Source organism: Vicugna pacos, chromosome 5 (genome assembly GCF_048564905.1).
Source record: "Vicugna pacos chromosome 5, VicPac4, whole genome shotgun sequence".
NCBI lineage: Eukaryota > Metazoa > Chordata > Mammalia > Artiodactyla > Camelidae > Vicugna > Vicugna pacos.
Window position 1 is genome coordinate 62,543,706 of NC_132991.1, and position 24,300 is coordinate 62,568,005.

The 24,300-nt window shown below is 34.3% G+C and overlaps 1 pseudogene; it reads right to left on the reverse strand.

The window, feature by feature from the left end:
- Window positions 1-19,921: 19,921 nt before the first annotated feature.
- On the reverse strand, window positions 19,922-20,450 carry LOC102537475 (ferritin light chain pseudogene; annotated as a pseudogene).
- Window positions 20,451-24,300: the final 3,850 nt, after the last annotated feature.

A 24,300-nucleotide genomic window follows, 5' to 3' on the forward strand; every position in this document is an offset into this window, starting at 1 on the left:
TTGTGGATTTAAACTGTTTTTAAAAATTAAGTCTTTAAAAAAATTGTCAGAGAAGCTGGGACTTGCTTTAGGAAATAGACAATAGGGGGATACTGTATATTCTTGAGTGATGAAGGAGGGGTTTTAGGAAAATTAGTGGGGCTCAGAGAGGGAGTTAGATTGGAATCAGTTGAAAAGTACAGTAACTCATGGTTGAGTATGGGGTGAGAGGAAATATGGGTTAGAGTAAAATTTATGTAGAAACAAAGGTCAGAATGAAGAGTGAGTGAATCCTAGTGTATTTCATAAGAAGTAAAAAGATCTGCAAGATTACTGCATATAGAAGATAAGAGTAAGGAACTATAAACATATTTCTCATAAATGGATATTAAGTAACTCTAAGATTTCCTACCAAAAAAAATTGTAATATCTTCATAGCCACAGGAAAGCCAATCTGAAGAATAGTAAGGGGCAACTGAATTTGATCATGGGCATGTTAAATTTGAGGTAGCATAAGATATCCAAGTATTTTAAGTTTTCACTGAGGGGTAAGAGTTTCAATTCTCAAAGTGAGTGAATTCAGACTTAGCTTATGGAGAAATTACAAGAAGACAAACGGTCACTTTAAAAAATATTTTTAGTTATTCCACTGATAATTGTCAGTTAAATCAGGTTTAGTTAGAGAGAATAGATATTAAAAAGAGGAAGCACTTTGAGTGAAGTCTAGCTCACATTTATATTAATAAAGAATATTAACATATTGTAGGCTGTTATCCCTGAAAATGAATCAAAATATACCATTTTGCACCTGACTTGTGTTATTTTTTGTAACAGAACCAAAGGTTTTTAAATTCTACAAACAACCACAAAATGCAAAATAAAAGTATAACATCCAAAATCTCATGCTTTGAATTAGCATTCAATGTACATATCTTCTAGTTGTAATTTTCTTGTCTATCATTTCCCAGATCCTCAATTAGACTTATTTGGCACCATGCCAGAGGCGGGTCTTTAAATCATAATGACACTCAGCTTTTACATACAGCGCTATTGATGATATGAACAGCAAAGCTGGGCAGCGCTGGAATGGAATAGGGGACAGATGTAGTTCCAATTCTGGCAGAGTGACTTTAAAAAAATCTCAATTTTAAATACGGCTGAAAGAAATTAGATACACATTAACCATCAGTGTAGGGAGTGAGAGAGAGTGAAACAGATAAAACAACATTAAAATATTGACAGGAACATCACAATGGTGTGCGGTTTAAAAAAAAATTCTGTAAAATCAGCTTTATGTGGTTAAATACTCCAAGCACACTTCATAAAGGAGCTAACAGTTGACCTTCTATATTTGAATGCATTGTATCAAATTGCAGGGTAAGACAGTACATGAGTTTAGCCATAAAAATCCCATAGAACAACTCCACAATCAAAAAAGAATCTTCCTCTCTGCTCAGATTAAACCAGATGTCAAGATGAAATAAAATACGCTTAATACAAAACATCGATATATACTTGAGGCATCAGTCACTGTAAGAGGAGAAATATTAGAGACTTGTATCTCATTTTTTGAAAAAAAAGTTACTTGACTTAGTGATTTTACCAAAAAGAGGATTTCAGATTTCAGAACAGCTTTGTAACTAAATGGTATTTAAATAACATCCATACTTTTGATTAGTCTACACACAATTAAGAATTTATTTGACATTAAAATCATATCAATTGAGTTATATTTTATACAATTTAAAAAAGCTAGTATATGCAAGTATGAAATGTTTATGGTGATTATAAACCATCCCTAAAATGAATTTAGTGTGAGAGGTTTTCTGTGGTATTAATAAACATATTTGTGTTCTTAAGTATACAGCAAAATACAGGGACTTTTACCATGAAAACAAACAGGGGAAAAAGGGTTTCTACCATGGGAACATAGCACTGTGCCTTGATGACAACTAAAATAGATTTAAAAATTTCTTCTAAAGGCATCCCAGGAATGTTTACCATGATGATTAAATTGATATGGGTATCTCCAAGAAACCCAGCTTGTGGAAAGGAATTTTTGTAACCTTATTTTTATTTTAGGGAGTGCTATTATCAAGATAAATGTGCACACACGAGTCACTAGAGTCCTGGAATTGGGCCTTCCAAGGTCAGCTTTTTGGAACTCAGTGGATGGTATATAATGTCATAATGATAAATTCTTTGGCCCAAAATACTTTTCATATATTTTACTCTGCCATTGAGAAGATGACTTCAGAAATACAAACAAGTATTCAGGATCAAATAATATATTCCATGTAACAATATCACCTGTACAGATATGGACTCGCATACAAATTACATTGTGGAGAATCGGGCATGATTTTTCCATATGCCTTTCATGTCTTGATTTGACTAATAGGTTGCTTTGAAATTGCTTTCAAAATGCACACCAGGGTAACAGAAGACTGGTGCTTCATTCTGTGCACACAGCCTCTACAAGACCTACCAAAACTGTTTATCGAAGGTGATTCCACAAACTGGAATAAATGAGGTGCAATGTGGATGCAACCAAGAAAGTATGCCTTAATGAACCAGATGCTACCTAGAGTGAATAAAGTCTTAATCCTTCAGGGAAAGCCTGGAAAATGGTGCAAAACATGACTCAGACTTTCCCCACCCGAGGGACAAGGAAGCTGTGATATTTACACAACAACTCCCTGAAGTCATTTGAATAGTTTTGTTGGGAGAGGCTGTTAATACCTTGGCATTTCCAACTTGCTGTGCACATGAGCAGTCGGGCTCTCTCAGGTGCACAGATCTTGGCAGTTGGAAGGTGTCTGGAACGCACTAAAAAGCCCAAGGGATGTAGACAGAGCATTGACACCTCTACTAAATCTTTCTTCCAAAGAGAATAAACATGATCCCTGTACTTTTTCTCCATCTTTGCTACTTTTCAATTCTTGAGAAAATCAGGAAATATTTAGAAACTACATCTGTATGGCCCAATTTAATTTAACTGAACTTTAAAGCATAGAATTCATGAAGCCAACTCTTTATTATAAAATTAAAAAAATAAGAAATATATAGCAAATTTTTTCAAAATTTCTTTCTGATGAAGCCTGAGATCCCAAATTCAGATTGATAATCTTTAGTCAATAAACCTTTAGATCACAATTGTGTCTCTTCCCAAAATCTTGAAAATACATAACTTAATTGAAGAGAAAAAAGGAAAAATATTTCATGACTTTATTCTGAAACTCATTATTTTTCTTTATTTTCAAACTGAAAATGCATAGACTTTAAATACAGAGTTTGTGTGTTTGGGCAAGTATATAAACTTATGTAACCACTACACAAATCAAAATATTAAATATTTCTTCAGAAAGCTTTTTTATACAACTTGCTAGTCCAAGCTCCCCTTCCCTATACTCACTGTTCTGAGTCCTACTATCTTAATTTTGCCTATTTTAGGACTTGATGTAAATGGAGTTATATTACACGTAATCTTACACGTAGGACTTTTTCTCATTGTTTTGAGACTCTTCATGTTGCCTATTGTCCTATGTTTCAGGACTTTATGCCTTTTATACAACTCAGGAGAATTCAATTGAGTCAATATGCCAGTATTAGCTTGTCCTTTATCATGCTGATAGGCATTTAGGATATTTCCAGGCCTTGGCTATTATGAATAAAAAGTGCTATCAGAATTTTTGTCAGGTCTTTGGTGGACATACGATTTCCTTCTCTTGGGTAAATGTTAAGAAATTAAATGGCTGAGCTATCGAATAGGCTTGTACTGTTCCACTGATCTATTTGTCTGTGCTTAACAAATAATAGTTTCTGGGTTTACCGTAGCCATCAGGTAGTATAAATCACCCAAGTTTATTATTTTGCAAGATTGCTTTGACTCTAATAAGTCATTTACATTTGCTTACACATTTCTGAATGAGATTGTCAAATGCTACCCAAAAAATAACTCCTGAAATTTTAATTGAAATGACATTGAATCTGAGATCCATTTAGGGAATACTTAAATCTTAATTGTGGGTTCTTCACCAGTTGTGGGTTCTGGCCAGCAGAAGTCCCACTGAGACGGAATGAACTACTCAAGACTCTGTGGAAAGGTCAAGAGAGCCAGAGGGAGTCCGGAGCCAACTCCAGGAGCCTCTCAAATCTCCCATATTTATTGAGTACAGTCAAAGGAGGAATGCAGGAATTTAGGGAAGGACAGGGTGGGATCACAATGAGTACAAAGGCTTTGTTTATTGTTGGTGTTTGGCTCAAGGTCAGAAGATCCTTTTTGGTGAATTATGTTTGTGTTGAGCCTTTCATCTTATCAGGGCTGAACTTATGAGAATCAGCTGCTTAACAACTTGGACTCAGGCGGCTGTGCCTGTCTTAGGTTGCCCCCCTCAGGGGATCTTACCCGTCATTGGCTAACCAGCCTTCTCACCTCTGAGTCTGCAGCTTTTTATAAGTTGTTTACCATTCCTGCCCAAGGCTGTTTTGGGGATAGAAGACTAACAGCAGGCACGCCCAGTGTTTATAGCCGGGGGCCTGGGTCACTGCTAAAACCTCAAGGCAGGTACTAAGCACATCTTCTTTAAGGAGATAAGCAGCTGGGATCTGTTACAATTTGTTAACCCAATCATGGGCTCTCAAAAACAATACTGATTTTTCCAGTTCTTGAAGACTGTATATCTCTCCATTTTTGTAACTCTTCTTTTATTTCTCTTAGCAATGTTTTGTAGTTTCCCATACAATGCTAATAATGTTTGTAGTATAAAGTTTTCAAGACCTATTTAGCTATGTCCCAGAGATCTTGACATAATGCACAAATTTTGATTATCATTCAGATAAAAATATTTTCTAACTTTATTGTGATTTTTTTCTTTGATTCATGGATTATTTAGAAGTATGCTGCTTAATTTCCAAAAGTGTGGAGCATATTCTACATTATCATATTCATTTTTAATTTATTTCTATTGTGACCAGAAAACATACTTTACATAATCTTAATATATTTAAATCTGAGACTTCTTTTATAGCCAGCATATGGTCTATTTTGGTGATTGTTCTAAATAGAGTTGAAAACAAGGTGCATTTTAATGTTTCATAAGTGTTAATTTGGTCAAATTGATTAACAGTGGTGTTCAAATCTACTATATTGATGGTGGTTTGTTTTTGTTTATTTGTTGTATCAATTACAGAGATAAAGATGTTAAAGGCTTCATCTCTTTAATTTTTCCATTACTTCTGTTAATCTTTGTTTTGTATATTTTTAATTTGTTACTAGGTATGTGTACGTTTAGAGTTATCATTTCTAAAAAATGTTTTATCTTTATGAAATATCACTCTTTATCTCTGTAAATCCTGTGTCTTGAAATTAACTGGCATTAACATAGTCAAAGCAACTCCCATATGCTTTGTATTTGCCTGATATATCTTATTGATTTTTACCTCAACCTGTCCTTGTCTTTATATTTAAAATTGTCTATAGTAAATGGTACATTTGATCTTTAATTATAGTCTTTTGTATATTTAATTTTAATGTAATGATTGACCTAGTTGGACTTAAAACTACCATCCTATTTGTTTTCCATGATCTCTTCTCCCACTCAACCTTTGTCCACCCTTTTTATCTTTATCTGGAAAACTATTGAGGACTTTTTAGCATCATTTCTCTTTAATCAATATAGCTTACAATATTCTTTTTTTCAGTTCTTATTTATTTGAAAATATTTTTATTATTTCTGCTTCACTTTTAAGAGTTCCCCCCACCCTCCCAGAGGTAGAATTTTAAGTTAACAGGGTTTGTTTGGTTTTTTCCTCTTTTTTTCTGCATCCTTTCATAGATATTACTCTGTTATCTTATTTTTGCCCATCATTGCTGTCATCTGTTTGAAATATACTTTTCTTCTCTGGTTGCCTATAAAGATTTTTATATCTTGTCTTTTCTTTATCTTTGATTTTAATAATTAAATTAAATTTCCTTTGTATTTATCCTTCTTGGGGTTAACTGAGCTTCCTGGATCTGTTAATGTTGTGATTAATCAAATTTACAATTCATCTCAGTAAATATTTTTTCAAACATTTTATTTTTCCTTATTTCCTTCCTTTTCTTCTGGGCTTCCAATTACATGTATGTTAAACATTTGATACCATCCTTCATATTACTGAGTCTCTATTAATATTTTTTTCCAAATGTTTTTTTCTTTGTGCTGTAGTTTATATTACATCTACTTGCTTGTCTTCAAGTCAACTAATCCATTTCCCTTTTTTATTTAATATGTTGTTAAACCATTCAATTAATTTTTTATTTCATTTTTTATTGTTTTTCAATTGTTGATTTTCCATATAGTTCTTTTTAATAATTTTTATACATTTCTTCAAATTCTCCATCTCTTAAACCATCCTTTTCATGTATATTTTATATATTTATCAAAAATTTTTTTAAAGTCCTTGCCTGATAACTTAAATCTTGAGATAACCTGTGATTCTATTTCTGTTGATTCAATTTTCTCTTGACCTTTTATTTCTGGGGGTAGGGGTTTGTTATATTAACAAATCCTGTAATTGCAGTAATATTTTTAGTGCATCTGGATGCTGTTATCTTCCTCTAATGATTTTTGAGTTTTGTCCTCTCAGCCAATTACATTACTAGTGGATCGTCTTGATCTTGTGAAGGCTTGGTTTTATGCGTTGTAAAGAATGATCTATTTAGTTGTTCCTGTAGTCCTAGAGTCTCTCTACTCAATAGCAAACTCTCTTCCCCCTACAGGAAGCAGCTATCAAAATTTCTGCTCAGTATTTTTATCCATTCAACTGTTGCTGTTTTGGGGTTTTGGATTTTCCTGGAGTGCTTGGAGTCTGTCTCACTCATGCATAGATTAGGGATCAGACAAAACTATAAGAGATGTTAAATACGGACAAAGTCTACCTTTTATGAGGCTTTCACATTTTTGTGGGATTGCCTCTCAATTTCCAGCTGCTTTCAACCCTGTGCTCCAACCACTGACTCCTCATGTAATAAAAGTACAGCTTTCTGTCTGAGCTCCACTCATAGCGTGTCGTATCAATGTGACTTTCATCCAGTAAGATTTTTTTCTTTCAAAAAGTGAATTCCCTCCAGTTTCTACCTGATTTTGGTCACTCTTCAGTGCTCCTAAATAACTGTGTGTGTGTGTGTGTGTGTGTGTGTGTGTGTGTGTACTATATTTTATCCAGAGTAGATAACTGTTTTTGATAGGAGAGCTGGCTCAATATAAGCTTTACTGTAAGCCAGTGTTCTGACCTTGTTGTTCCTTGTGTATATTTTTGTTTTAGTTTTTGTTTGTATGCATAACCATGGTAATAGTACTATCTGGATGGTACATTAGAAAAATTCTATACAAATATGTGCTAATCCACATTTGCTTATCTATTCACATCCACTGAATTATCAGTAGAACAGGTTAGTTTTAAACAGTTTACAAGTAAGTAAATGATTGTTGATGATAACAAGTATAGCAAAAGAGGATCTTACTAACATCTGACTTTTCTAACACAAAAGGCATATAAAATCATTCATCCATTTGAGATTCACACCAAAAGCAGATAGTAACTGAATAAAAATGATTGCATATCAATTTATCTTGCTGATCAATAGCTTATGTGCTCTAGGAATGAAAAAAAAAAGTCTGTTACACACAGCAGTAGAGATAGGCACGTGCTCATGTTAGAGATTCACAGCAATCCAATTGTGCAGGCAGTTAGACTGCATGTGATCAAAACTTAACCACCATTTGATACAACAATGCAGCTGCTTCAGTGAAATATAAAGAGGAAATGAAATATATAAGACCGCAGCTGTGATGCATGGGTAGAAAAAGCAAATGTGCAGTAAGAAAAATATTCACAAAGAAAACAAACAGGAGTCCAGTCGGTCTAGAACCAACAATTCTTCTATCGTCTGAGAGCCTTTAAATTAATATATTCTTAAAAATCCCACCTATTTCCCAACTGAATTTGTCCCTAAAGAGAGTTATATATTTCATTATATAAACTACAAAGAATATTAATTACAATGTCTATAGAATAAATATCCCTGAAGCTCACTTTCATTTATGGCTTCAAGTTAATTGTATCAAAAGACTACTTAGAAGTCAAAAGTTAATTAGTGGTTTTAAAAAAATCAAAATATATTATTTTCTAAACATCTATCTAAGAAGAAAATAGTGGAAATATTTTTAAGACAACAATTTCAGGGAGGCACTGCCCATCCATTATTATTTTTAAAGTATATTTATAGAGAAACTCCTACATTCTCACATCTATTTCAAGCTTGATGCTGGCAAAGGCGTATGTAATGAAATCTCAAAATACTCAATACACATAGACAAGACACACTGGATCCACAATGGAATTTCATTGATATTTCAAAGTTCCTTTCAGAATGGCCAATATTCACAAAGCTTTAATTATAGTACTTTGTTTTCATGCCATGTCAATATAGATTCCAAGCATCAGTGATATCATTAACATAAATTTGCATATAAGTAAAATTACATAAATGTCACTGCAAAGCTAGCACAGAGCAAGCAGAGAGACATAGATGAGCTCTGCATTGTAACTCCTTTCATATGATTTTAGAGTAGCAGTTTTTAAGTCAGCACATGAATTCCAATATAGTTGGCCCTCCATATCCACGGATGCAGAACCCACAGATGTGGAGGAACCCCAGGTGCGGAGAGCTGCCTGTAGCATGCCATTTTTTTTAAGGGACTTGGGCATCCACAGATTTGGGTATCCACGGGGGTCCTGGAACCAGTCCTCCATGAACACCAGGGGATGACTCTATTGAGAATTTTCAACTAGGTGTTTTGTCTACTAGGACATGGCATGTATTTATGAACTTGGAGCACTTCTAAGCACACTCAGAGCATTTCAGGATTTTGAATCCCCTTTCCCCACCTGCATTCTCTCCATTAACCAGTAAGGGGAATGCAATACTTTACTATGATTTCTGTGCATTGTCCTAATTGCACAAATAATTCACAGATTTACAGTAATGTAATTTCCGCCTTGACGTATTAGCATCTCCAAGATTTTTGTTTATTAATCTTGCCAACAATGCTAGTACCACCCTTTGCTTTCTTGCCTTCAGCTTTTTCTTGAAGTTCGTATTCTGGTCTTGATTCCCATGCAGATAGAGAAGACTCTCAATTGTAATATACCAAAACACTTTTCTGTATTTGCTGTCACTTAAAACTATCCTAGATCTATTAGTCAAAGTTAACCTACTAGGATTTTAAAGAATGTTTTCTTATATGATGCAATCTTCAGGATGGTTTCACCATCCATTGTGGATTTTCATAGTATTATTAAATTTTCAGTTATACCTTGGGAAATCATTCAGATTCTATCCCACACCCACTGTACTTGCTTTTGTTAATGTCACCAAAAACATCCAATTCAATGGCCTCTTCTTTTCCTCATCTTAATTATTATCTTAGCAACAATCAAAAGAGTTGATTACTCCTCCTTTTAAAAATGTTTATTTTGGCATCTGAGACACTAAACCTACAGCTGCAATGAATCTCCCAAACCATTCTCTAAGTCCCCTTTGCTGGCCCGTCTTCTCAAGATCTAGATTTTGGATACCCCAGGGCTCAATTCTACATCCTATTCTATCCATATTCTCCACCCCTGTAATATCTTCTATGACCATAGTTCCTAATATATTTTCTAATGACTCTACCTTTATGTCACCAGTTCTGACCACTCTCTTGAGCACCAGAATCATGTCTTCTGTTTAAGTATCTTCTTGTTCAAGAATCTACTTGAATATTTCATAGGCACCTCAGTATTAATGTGTTCATAATTGAACTCTTGAAATCCTCTTAAAGCCTATTTTTCCTCTGTCTTTTATAATTACATAAGTTGTGTCACCATCTACCTAGCTGCTTAGGTCACTAACCAAAAAATAATGCATAATTCAATTTTCTTTCCCATACTCTTGTCCAATATATAAGCAAGTCCTGATGGATCAACCTCCAGAAATAGTTAAATCCTTTCACTTTTCAGCATATCCACCAATAGCATTCTAGCCCAAGTCACTATTATTTTTCAGGTATTTCTCCTTTCCTTCTTGCTTTTTTAGTCTATTCTGCATTATCATACTTATTTTTATAAATATAAATATAAACCAGATTAATTAATTGCTTTACTTAAAACTCTTCATGTATTTTCTATTACATGTAGACATTTCAAACACCTTATAAATGTCCCATAAAGCCACTGATAGTCTGATCCTTGACTTGCTCTCTGAGCTCACTTCCATCTTCCCTCCTCTGGCCCTGTTCATTATTCTCCACACTGATCCTCTTTCTTCTTATCAAACACTCCTGAAATCCTTCCTACCTCAGGACATTTGTACTCAGTGTTCTTCTTGCTTAAATACTTTGCCCCAGATCTTCTCATGAATGGCACTTTCATGCTGTTTGGATCCTACCCAGAATGTCAGGACACCTTCCTTGACCACTGAATCCAAACTTCTTGCATTAGCCTCTCATTTCCCAAACTATCTAGAGAAGGTATATCATTATACCCTAATTCATTGTCTTTGGAGAACTTATTGGTAACTAACATTATTGTGCTTATTTTATTTCTGCTTGTTTTATATTTGTCTTCCCCCTACTGGAAAATAAGCTTGCAAAGCAGAGATTCAGTGTCATAACTGCAGTACTTAGAACAGTGATTGACAATCAGTAGGAGTTTAATGAGTAGTTGTTCACTAAATGGATGAATGTGTTTTATGAATTAGAAAGCATATAGAAATTAAATCTCTCAAAATATCTAATAAAAAGCACAACAAAGACTACCTATAGTGCCTGTATGAGAATATTAACCTAGAAAAAAAATATGTTATTGGAATGGGGAGAGTGGGGAGCTCAGACTTGAGATAAGAAGTAATTTTGACTAGAAAGAGAAAACTCAGTAATGCCTAGGACTAAGATTAAGCAAAAAGGAGTGAATCATGGGAATGGATGCAAGAACTACAGAAGTAGGTCTTATGAGAATTGTTCATTTATTTCATATAAAGACATGAGAGGAATCAAAGTTAAAGTTTGCCAGTTTGAGTGAGAGTATAGATACTATACTATACTCTCATCAGAAAAAGACAAAGCCTAGAATGAGAATGAAAGAAAATAAGATTAAAACATTCAAAGATTATTGATTCAAAGTTAGAATCATTTTTATACCTGAACACAGTCCATGGATTTTGATCAATTTAAGTGAAAAAATACAAATATGGTGGAAGGGCATCATGAAATGACTAGATTACTCACTCCTGGTGAATGGAGAGAGGTGCCTCTACTCGGCAGAGTACAAAATATTTAGAAAGTGTTCAATAAAGACGCTGATTGATGGGCAAAAAGTCACCTCCCTTAGGTATTTCTAATTGTTTCGTCTGGATTGTGCCAACTGATGAGGTAGAAAAGCAGGAAAATCTAAGACAGGATGCTTCCACTACAACAATTGACGACACTGTTGCTACTGACAAGAAAAGAATATGGGTAAAACCTGTCAAGTTCTTCAAATTTAGAAAATGTGTTCAATATAAAGTGAGATACTTATTTCACAAGGTGCTTTTGTATTTCCTTTGAGCAATTCATGGTAAATAGGTTCGAGCTTTTTCAGTCTGTGACTCAAAAGTCTAATTCTGATGTGGCTTTTTCTATTCCGAAGTGTTGCCATGTTTTCAGACCTTTCATTTTTCTTCCATCTTATCTCAAGGCTGAAAGAAGTTTATCATATTATTAGACAACAGAGCAGAACAAAACAATATATCAAGCCCCAGCACTTGGTATTGTTTTGTAGAGAAAATTGGGTGAATTCTCTTACCATGAGATCAGAGAAAAGCATGTCCCAGGTACCGTATTTCAAAAACTGGAAAGAATTGATGTGCCTAATTAATGGTGAAGAAAACAAAGGTATAGCAAATACTTAGAAAGCAAGTCATTCAATATTGAAAGCCTAAATCCTGAGATAAGAGATTTATTAAACCAACCTCAGGAATATATGGGGGAGAAAGGAATTCTGAGATGACATATCAATTAGACACATAATAGAAAATTTTACTTAATGATTTAGAAGTGAGAGTTCGAGACTAGTTGTCATTATTTTACACATAAAATGCTGTCACTCTCATTAACATAAATAAAGATATGTTACAATTTAATCCCAGTAGCTCACCTATATTGATCATTAAATGGTGCTATTCATTTATGAGACTGACTCTTCTCTGAAAATAAACACCTGAAATATCCTTAACTACATGTTTTTAAGAAGTCATAAAATATTAACCTCTGTCATCTTAAAATATCTTCAGTTTTAATCTAAACTAACACAGAGAAAATTATTTTTTGTAATCACCCAGATAAATAAGTTTCAAGAAAAATTAGGATCAGTATTATTAAGTGTTTGGGAATGAACATCAGGCTTGTTTCATGTTTGATGTCAGAAATCAGTGCATTTCAGTTATGATTTGTGAGACTAATCTGAACTCAGTTTGCCACATTCAGCTTTAAAATGTGTGCGAAAGGTTGTCCTGTGGTATTTATAGTCATAAAACACAGCTGGTGCGATCATTCAGCTACACGTTGTGGATGATTATTGCGAGCCTCAAGTGGGTAATAGAAGCGCAGGAGACGTAAACCCCATGAGAAATGTAGTCATTTTCTCCACATGCAGGACCCGAAGCACCATTCGATTATTAAATCCAATGTGCAAATGATAGGAAAAGCAGCCCCTGTTATGAGCGAGGGCTCCACAGACGAGCAAACCACCCCAGCAAGTGTCTCTGTTAAACACAGAGCTACGCTTCAGGGGGACCCAATTTGCCTTAATTTTTAACTTTACACTTATATTTTGGCCAAAAGATAATAAATTTCTAGCTCTTATGCTTTTCATAGAAATGTTAAAAGCATCATCACAATTCTCTAAAGCATGCTTCTTTTTCCGTTTTAGCTCAGCTTTTTTCTTACAGATGCTAGTATAAGGAAATTTAAAGAAGTATTGTGTTTATCTCGACTCCATTAATTCATTGTTTGTAAATGGATTATGTTAAACTCTGTCAAAAGTTCCTGTTACAGAGTTTATAATCTAATAAGGAAAACAGAATGAATCTTGATATTAACAGTAAACTGAAATTCAGATTAACTATTGAAAATGTTTGAATGAATAAAATGCTAGAATGTAAAGTAGTTATTAAAAAGTGATGTAGTACAATTACTCCAGAGCATAAGCATTATCAGGAGGAAAATAAACTTTTATTATTCTACAGGTATTTTGTTTTAGTGAATAGAGATTAGTACATTATTCTCAGATCACTTCTTTTTATTTAAAAATGAACACTTCTGAAATACTTAGAGCACTTAAAATTTTTATTCTGTTTGTATTACTGGCATCAGCCCTCTAGCAAGTTGAAGCTGCTTGAGAACTCGTGTTTGTATTGTTAATGTACATAGCCATTCTTTTCTGTGCCATTTCCAGATAGGATAAAGAAAGGAAGCCAGAATGCAGAAATGGGAGAATATCTGGTATTTCCTGAGACCAGCAGGATTCTTCTCCATTTGGTCAATGTGAAGAATTCCTGTAGGAGAGAGGACAGCGAGCGGGTTACCTAGACACCTCTTCATAGTTACAAAGATGTAAAGCATGGACACTGGGAATAAAGGAGGATGCTGCAATGACTGGAGAATTAGGAGTACTCTGTGAAATCTTTAAAGAGTAAAGATTTTTTCCTTTCTGCCACAGATACAAAGTTTTGTCCCAGTTTGTTTGACACAAAGCTTACAGAGTCAAGCCAAACTGCTTAAGAAAAAAAGAAAAGCTTTGTGATGCTGAAAGAAGCCCAAGTCCTTTAAAACCCTTTCAGTGTGCAGAATACATTTCAGGGCTGCTTCTGCTGGAGTCCGCCTGCTTGTGCATGCTAAGATGGTCCAGTCTTATTTTCTACCCTAAATGCATTCGAAATCCTTGACCACTACTGTACACAGTATTACAGTAGAATAGGACTCTCAAAGTGGCCTTCTATTTTATTCATATTGACCTTGAAGTTTATATGACAAAAGTAAACGGAAAGTTTAAATCAATTTTTCATACAAGAATTTTCAAAGGCACAAAATTCTATCGTCCCGTGGTGGGGTCTGTATATTTAGACCAGAACTTTAAACGGGTCCGCCAGAAGACAATAGAGTAGACAGTCATGGTTTACTTTCTTTTTCAGCTTTAAATTGTTTATTCCTGTGTTGCCTCCAGTTAACTATGCTTACTATGGGAAATAAATCATAGTTATTGCTCATCTTACATTCTTGCTGAATTTTGCATAGAAGTTTCAGTTCCTAAGGCAAACACTAAACTCAGGATTCTCGTTGTAGTTAAGTCAGACTTTACCACATAATAAGGGTAGAAATATTAGCATCTATGTTTCACTTAATCTTGTCCTGTACTTAATTTTACATCTTTTATAACTGATGTATCAAGAGACATATCCAAAAGGAATGTACCATTCCTTCAAATGTTGGAATTGGGATCTTTGAATTAGAGTTTTATTTTATTCTTTTCTCCCCAAATTTTCACAGTAAAAATATCTCTGGTGGCAAACTTGAACTTTAGTAAGATACAGAAATCAGACCACATTGCTGAAAATTCTTCGTGTCTAAGGTCACTATCGGGAAAAGCTGGCATCTTTCATCAAGGTTAGAAGTGTGATTTCCAGCCTTTTCAAAAAATGGCACTTGTACAAACTGAAAGGCACTAGCTTTCAGTAGAGACTTTAATGGAAGGCAGTAATGTAGAGTACAGTCATAGAAAAAATCTTCCTTCACGCTAACCGGTGAGTAAAATAAAAGACTTGTACAAAGTAAAACGTTATCATTTTAACTCCTATAGTAAAATATTACTGTATACCAATTTCTAGCTGCAGGGAAAGAAGCTGAATTTGAGAAGTCCCTTCTCATGACTGCCAGAAGACTAAGAAATTTACATTCCCACCAACAGTGCAGGAAGGTTCTCTTTTCTCCACACCCCCTCCAACATTTATTATTTATAGACTATTTGTTGATGGCCACTCTGACCAGTGTGAGGTGATACCTCATTGTAGGCTGGATTTGCATTTCTCTAATAATTAGCATTGTTGAGCATATTTTCAGTTGCCTGTTGGCCATCTGTATGTCTTCTTTGGAGAAATGTCTATTTAGGTTCTATGCTCATTTTTTGATTGGGTTTTGTTTGTTTTCTGTTTTGATATTGGGCTATATAAGCTGTTTATATATTTTGGAAATTAATCTCTTCTTGGTTACATTGTTTGCAAATATTTTCTCCCATTCCATAAGTTTTCTTTTCATTTTGTTGATGGTTTCCTTTGCTGCTCAGAAACTTTTAAGTTTAATTAGGTCACATTTGTTTATTTTTGCTTTTATCATTCTTTCAATATCTGTAGCATCCACAGTGTGTCACCTCTTTTATTCCTGATAAGAATAATTTATTTTATTCTTGATCAATCTGGCAAAATTTTTATCAATTCTATTCATCTTCTCAAAGAACTAACATTTGGATTCATGGATTTTATGATTATTTTTCTGTTTTCTATTTTACTTATTTCTTCTCTTATCTCATTTTTTCCTTCCTTAATTTTTTTCCTTTCATTTGATCTCTTTGGGTATATTGCTTTTACTTCCTAGTGTATGGAAGTTGGGAAATTGATTTTAGACTTTTTTTCTTTTTTAATATAGGATATAGGTGCTGTCAGTTTCCCTCTAAATATGAATTTAGTTAACTCCATCAAATTTTGGTATGACTCCATCTTCATATTCATTCAGGTACTTTCAAGTCTTTCCTTTGATTTTTTTATTTGATCTACATATAGTATAGAGGAGTTATTAAGTTTCCAAAAATTGGGGGATTTTCCAGACATCTTTTGGTTGCTGATTCCTAGTTATTTGTTATTAAGCTTTAGTAGGATGTAGAAATCAGACCACATTGCTGAAATGTCTTCATGTCTAAGGTCACTATGGGGAAAGTGACCTATTATTAAATTTCCAAAAGTTAGGGATTTTCCACCTATCTTTAAGACTATCTTCAAGCTATCTTTAAAGATTATCTTTATCTTTAAGCTATCTTTAAAACTGTTTTATTGTCCAGAATACAGTTTATCATGGTAAAATGTTTAGGGGTACTAAAAGGGAATGAATATTGTTTTTCTTTTATTTTTTTTATTTTTTTTTTTCTTTACATTTTTATTGATCCATAATCATCCTACAGTGTTGTGTCAAACTCCAGTGCCAGAACAATCCCTCAGCCATACATGGACATATACACACTCACTGTCACATTTTCTTTTAGATGGAGTGTTCTGTAAAAGTAAATTAGGAATTTTGGGATGACTGTCTCCTATATTTTTACTGATTTTGTTTGCTTGTCCTGTCAATTCTTCAGATAAAAATATTAAAATATATGGGTATAATTGTGGATTTGTCTATTTTTTATTTCAGTTTTGTTGATTTTTGCTTCATCAATTTTGAAGTTATCTTATTAGGTACATACATGTTTTACAGCTTCTTAAAAACTTGCTGGAAATTTCTTCATCAGATAGTAATATAGCCATTCCTGCTTTCTTTTGATGAGTGTTCTCATGGTTTATGTTTTTCCATTCTTTTACTTTTGACCAATTTATATCTTTATATTTAAAGTGCATTTCCTATAGGCAGCAAATAGTCGAGTCCTACTTTTTAACCTAATAGGATGATCATTGTCTTTTAAGTTCTTTCAACATTTATATTCAGTAGAATTATTGATATGGTTAGTTTATATCAAAGACATTGCCATTTTTTTCTGTTTGTCCCTACTATTCTTGGTCCCCTTTTATTCTTCTGAATTGAATGTTTTTACGGTTTTATTTTATTTCCTTTATTGAATTACTAAATATTGCTCTTTGCTTTTGCTTTTTTAGAGGTGCTATAGAATGTAGAGTATACATTCAAATAATATTAATATTTATAAAGAAATAAAAAATTAAATATGTGATGTAAAGTTAGAAAAATAATTTTAAAATAATGGGAAAAAAAATTTAAAGACAGAAAATACCAAATTAAAAAACAAGAATATTGATAAACTTTAAAACCTGTTCCTTGAAAAAAAATAAACAAAACACTAACCAATCTTATTTTTTAAAAGTTAAAAATAACTAAATTCAGAAAATAAGAAAAAAGTTAACAGAGAAAGAGAGAAATGTTTTAAAAGTCATATGAAACTATCTTTTTTTTCAACTCTGCTAATACCCTTGAAAGCCTGGATGAAATAATATTCTACAAATTTGTTTGCCAAAAAACTTACCCACAAGGCAAAAGACAACTTAAAAGATTGGTTTTTATAGAAAAAGAAATAAAGAAAAAAGTTCAATTTTCACAGAAGAAATACTTCAACTATTTCAATATCTTCAACATGTTTCCACAGAGAAATTTCTCCAAAATTTTGACTTAAGATAATTCCAATTCTATTTGTTTAAACCTTTTCAGGACATAATATTTTTAATTTTTATATTAATCCAGAATAAAATGGCAAAATTTAACAAAATTGGAAAAGTTAAGGAAGCAATCATCTACCTTTATTTATGAATGTCAATACAAAAAAAAAAAAAAACCTAGCAGCAGTTAAAAAGACTGCTGTATCATAAGCAAATGTGGGTTATTACAGAAATCCAAGGATTGTTTATAATAGAAAATCACTAATATAATCTCTCACAGTAGGGTCGCTAGGGAGAAATATAGATAGGATCATATCTACAGGTGATGAAAGGTATTTGAAGAATTTTAATATCTATTCTTTTAAAACACATTCAATAAAATAAAACAGATGCATATTTTCTAACCACAGGAATATATATTGATATGGTCTTTGACTCAGCTTCTAATTAATATAGAAAGCTTCATTTATCTATACACATTGTTCTAATGAATGCAAACATCTGAGATAAGATACAGTCTCAGAATTTAGAGCATGAAAGATTTGCTAGTAGGTATTTAAAAACAGACAATTTCAACCCACTCTATCTTGTTATTCAGAGAAGTAAGGTTAAAATGGTAATATAAAAAGATGATAGTATTAAACATAAAGATATACAAAATTTGTGTTCCTGAAAAAATGCAAATATCCAAATGTGTAATGAAAGAAATATGTCACCCCTGAAAAAGAAGATAAATTTACATATCAAAATGGCATACCCCATAGAGAAAAAAGCTGATTCTGAACTATCACCATCATAACCTCCCAATCTATCCCCCAAATGTACTGAACCATAAGAATAAAGAAAAAGTCTTGTGAATAAAGTAAAAAATATAAATCACATAAGAGGCAAATTAATTCAGCTGCATCAGACATTTTTACAGCAATCGTCAATGCTATAAAACAGTAAAGCAGTATCTGTAAATTAAGAAAAAAAATAAAACTCAAAAATTAACACCCAATTAAATTTTCCTTTTTGTACACAAGTAACAGACAAGATAATTTCCCTATGAGCTCTTTCTGAAATAAAAATATCTTACTATAAAAATACTTTGCTGCTATGCAGCTATGGGTATTTGCTCTATTTACATATAGCATTTAGAATAACCAACTGTGGGAAGCATGGTTTCAAAACAGAATGTAACCTTTATAAATGTTGGAAATCAATATTTGTTTCTCAAAGTATAAACATAGCAGATGGCCACATCCTGTATAGTAATAATGGAAGTTTATAACCAAATAATATACGCATTAGTCACTGCAAAAATACTAAAATCATTGATTTTTTTTAAATTTCTTGATATAAAAGATGTATGTCAGTATACACATTTTATATAAGAAACCCTCCATTGAAATTTCAAGAAAAAACACTAGTAAATGGACAAGGTAAATATTTATTATTTTGAACCAATATTCTTCTGCCAATATTAATAACAGCAATGCAAAATTCCCTTTTTCCTCAATGTGTATGAGAAAAAAAGGGAGTGGGGAGTGGATTTTTGTATGAATTTGTGACTATTCTGGACAATATCTGATTGCAAATTTGTGAATTATAAAGCTGCATACGATGATACCAGGAGGAATGTCCATCAATCAAACAGAGAGTGTCTCACTTATAAAAATCATTATGTAACCCTTTGACTAAAACTGACCCTCATTATGAGGGAAACTCCTGTCATCTGCCAAAGTAGTTTTACAGACCCAAGCCCTTTAACATTAACTGAGAGGCATCAATGACTTTAATGAAGGGAGACGACTGGAATTCAAATGATTATTGTCGAAAAGGTCAACCGTCTTAATGAATCAACTCACTTGCTGATAGCATTAGCTCAAGTTTGGTCCTAATATATATTTTCAAAAAATTGCAAAAAAGTTAGCTCAGGGGGCTCTTAGTTATTTGATTATGGATGCTGTAGTTTTAATAAACATAACTTACAGGCAAGGTCTATGCTGTAAGTCTTCAATTTGAATGTAAAAGTCATTAGACTCAGATCTTCTGCTGATTAAAGTTAATTAAATTGACATACGCTATCTTTAGTTGTCCAGTAATCTCCATGTTATTCTAAAAGGAATGAATCAAAAACAGGGAGCATCTCAACAATTCAATGAACTCAGACCATTATCTTGTGCAGATTTGTACGTAAACCCTCCAGGTCCATCAGCTCTGAGTGTTGTGTTTTGTATCTCTAAAGACATGTGTTCATGCTTTCTCTGCTTTAAATAGAGAGAATACTCTTTTGTTGTTGTTGTTGTTGTTGTTGTTGCAAAAAGCTTTATTATTTCCATTTGGTCCAAGGCTTGGGAGAGGGCTCCATGATGGTTAAAAAGCTGCCTGGTGACCGCAGAGAGAGGCTTCAGGCAGAAGCGCTGACACCAGAGGGGCTCCGCAAAGGCCGCTGGGTTGCAGAGGCTCCTAGTTGTGCTTGAGGGTGAGCCTCTTGAAGAGATACTCCCCCAGGCCCGCCTGAGGACCCGAAAGCCTGCGGAGGTTAGTCAGGTGGTCGCCCATCTTCTTGATGAGTTTCACCTCCTCATCCAGGAAGTGGTTCTCCAGGAAGTCATAGAGATGTGGGTCTGTGTGGGCAGAACCCAGGGCATGCAGATCCAAAAGGGCCTGGTTCAGGTTCTTTTCCAGGACAATAGCAATTTCCATAGCGTCCTGGGTTTTACCCCACTCATCCTGAGAAGGCTTCTGCACGCCCTGGAAGAGGGCGCGGCTGCCCGCGCTAGGTTTTCATTTTCAAGAGATGCTCCGAGCCCTCGTGCTTCTCCTTAGCCAATTCGCGGAAAAAGTGGCCCACGCCCTCCAGAGCCACATCGTCGTGGTCGAAATATAAGCCCAGAGAGAGGGAAGTGTAGGAGGACCGCAGATGCTTGTTGACCAGGTGGATGACGGAGGCCTCCACCTTGCTGGAGTAATTCTGACAAATCTGGGAGCTCATGGTTGATCGGTAATAAGGAGTTAAGCTCACAAAATGGTGTTGGCTGGTCTCAGAGGCTGAAGATAGCACAGTGGCTGGCTCTGAAGGATGCGGCTGGAAAAAAGGTTGAAGAGTGGTCGGAGGCTGGAGCAAGGGGCATCCCTGGGTCTGTTCCATCCAAACACTATTGAAGCAAGTGACAGATCCGCGGGACCACCAAACGCACTGCCGAGAATATTCTTGCAATTATCACTTATAAGATGAGCAATGCTCTAGATATTTCAATGAAACATTATCTTTTCTCTTTACATTTGGCTTCGAAACTTTGTAAATTTTAAGCCTATAGTCTATGCCATTTTCCTTTATATCACAGAGGTAACATTTTCTTTGATCACCATTTTCATAAGTGGAGAATATTTTCTTTACACTGCTTAGTGTATATTGGGTACCTTACCTCCTTTAAATATGTCAACATCCCTAATTACTTTTCTACATAACTGTTGTTGTTTTTTAATCTATTCCGGAAAATAAAATGGTTCTTACATAAAAAATTTAAAAATCATTTTAGAAATCCTGCTGTCCAGGAAAAAAATGCAATTTGTGGCAAATATTTTATGCAAGTGAAAAGAGTTAATCTCCATTTCATCCGTTAAATGGTTACAGTTTACATGTGGTTTAATGAGACTACCTATGCATGACAGATGTTGTTAAATTATGTAAATCTCATAATAAGTTTATCTAGTAATATGATCAGAATAACAGACAATGGTTCACTTGAAGCCCCATGACAAATATAATAAATGTTAGAAGAAGCATAACTTTAACTTTTTTTAGTATGGTAAGAAAATTAAAAGAAACATTTTATATAACATGTATGCATAACTTTCACATTGAGCTTTATTCTCTTTTTTGCCCCAAAGAAGTTGTTGGCTGCATATTCTGAAGGACTTGAAGACTAAGAAAGTTTGCATCTCAACAACAAAGCTTATACCTATGAAAGAGAGATCAAAAACTGGCCCAGAAACCGTGAACAGCCCACACCCAAATTCTGCAGTACTTCTGAGAATAGAAAACCCATGCTCTTTGCATGATGAGCATTTGAAAGGTTAAAGTTTACAGCCAACTAAGAGTTCTACTGTTTAGGTCAAGTGCCAGTGGGTGGGTAAAGCAGCCGCTGAACTGATGTGATTCAAAGGATCCTAAAAGATAGTCCCACTTCCTAGAACAAAAAGAACAAAATGTATTTCCCCATTTTTCTACCACAATGCCTGAAATGTCTAGTATTACCCTAAAGCATGGAACCTGCAAATGTTACCTTATATGGCAAAATGGACTTCGCAGATGTGATTAAATGAAGAGCCTTGAGATGGGGAGATTATCCTTAATTATCTAGGTGGGTCCAAAATATAATCACAAGTGTACATATAAAAGGGAGACCAACAGAGATAGGACTACAGACAGAAGAGGCAATATGGTGACTGAGTCAAGATGCTACCCTCTGACTCTGAAGACAGAGAGAGGGGCCAGGAGCTCCAGAATGCAAGAAATGAAGCTCTAGAGGATGGAGAAGGCCTGGAATTAGGTTCTCTTATAGAGCCACTAGAGGGGGCTCAGCCCTGATTTTGGACTTTTGATCTCTAGAACCTTAAGATAATAAATTTGTACTGGTGTGTTTTTAAGTCACTAAGATTATGGTAATTTTTTATAGAAGCAATAGGAACATAATATAGTTAGCAATCATACGGATGATTTAGTCATCTGAATCCCTTCCATATATGTGCCTGCTGGTTAGGATGGGGTTTTATTCTGGACTCAAAAAGAAGGCTACTTAAAAGAAGACGGGGCTTGGACAGGGCACAGTGGAGGGCAGCACAGTTTCTATTCCACTTCTTAGAATTATATCTTATTTAATTCTGCCCTAACATATATTACCGCACTTGGTCACCTAATTTCAATAATGTAAGCAACTTTTGACTTGACAGCAGGATAGATTTTCACTTTTTTGTTTCTTCTAGAGCATACGTAGAGAACATTCTTAAAGAAACGTACAAAGAGAACATTCTTTTTTTCACTCTTATAATAAATGAAAAAAAGAAATGCTGTAACACTCTTCCTTTTCAAAGCAGTGGGAAAATGACCAACTCACATTGGGTGTTCAGATGTTTTTCCTTTTCTTTTCATTTGTGTCAGAAATAAATACCTCCTACTGAATCCACAGGATTTGTCACTTGTATTCAAAAGGACACAATGTTTATGAAAGTATATAAGAGAAATAAAAGAATTCTAGTTTAATCAGAGCTAATGATCTAGTTATGAAGGCAACTACATACTTATTGTAATCTAATATATATCAGATTACTATCCACATTGGTTTGAAGGCTTAAGATACGTATGTACGTCTATATTTTAAATCTTTCAAACCAATATATCAGAAATATAATTTAAAGCCGTGCTTACAAAGGGAAGATGCCGAAGAGAAGTACCCGAATGCAATTAATCAGGAAAGCTTCCCGGAGGAAGTAAGCTTTAAGATGTGTTTTACCCAAAATAGAGCCATTGACTGGCAAAGAAGAAAACAGAAAGTTCGACAACTGCTGAATCCAGAGCCAAGACGAAAAACAGCCCTGTCACAGAAAGCTAGGGACTTTCCCACAAACCAACATGGAGAAATAATGTAAGTGACACCTCTGTGGTTTGGGCTGGATATAGCAAGTGGAAACAGTACATTTTAAACCCCATCATGGCTCTTTGTTTAATGGCAAGTGTGAAACACCTCTGCTAAATCATTCCTGGCATAATCAATGTAGTCACTGCCGTGTCTAACTGCATTTTCATGGCTTTGCTGCCTTAGCATATTTCCAGAGTCATCCCTTCCTCTCCTTCACCAGTGCTCTACTAAAACGCTCTGGTAATCATCCTCTGCTGAAATTGAAGGCTGTGTCCTCTTCAGAGTGTTCATCTATGCCAATGGCCTTCTGAGTTTAATGGCATGTAATTACTGCTCCCTCCTTAAACTATGTAACTTCTGTAACTGTAAAAGTAAGCAATATTCTGCCAAAATTCCTCCCCTTTAGGAGAAAACAGGAAAGTGAACCAAGGTTACTGGAACCCATGCCAAATAAAGAGACTGACAAAGCCGATTCATCCTCTTGTCCGCAGGATCAAATTAAAGGCAGAAGCCAAGGCTTTCCCTGAGCCTTGACCTGACTGGGGCAATGTGAAATAACCTTATTCCTCATCTGTGTCAGTTGAAACAGGGTTGTTTTGAGAGTGAGCCAAATTTGGGCTATTTATTTCTGTTAATACAATCAATTACTATGACAGTTCATCAGGGTTGGGAGTGAGTGAAATTTCTAAGGATGCTAGGTCTATAAGAATTCAATTATGGGTGGTTCTGTAGATTAGTGTCAGCACACTAATATTAAAACATTCTTGACCTCATCGCATATAAATACATCCAAGTGTAAATATCAGTCAGTCAGTCAGTCAGTCAATATATACAACATATCAAGCTCCCACAGAATTTTTATAACATTTAGGTAGCTTCTCTACTGACAAGTAAAATAAAATAATAAAATAAGACAAAAGAAGATAACATATTTGTAAGAACACTGACAAATATGGTTAGTGGTATTTTCGGTAGCTGTTGCCTGTCACTAAAAAATGAAAATGCTAAAGAATATCGCCAGAGCATATATATCACTAAAATATTTTTAACATGAAAAAAAAATATTTTGAAGAGTAAAATTTTATACTAAATATTTATATCCAAATATTACTTTTGATAAGAAAATGCGTTACACTAAGGGAGTAGAACTAGTAATAATGGTAACTCTAGCACCCTCAGGCTACCTCACACGTTTGTATATAT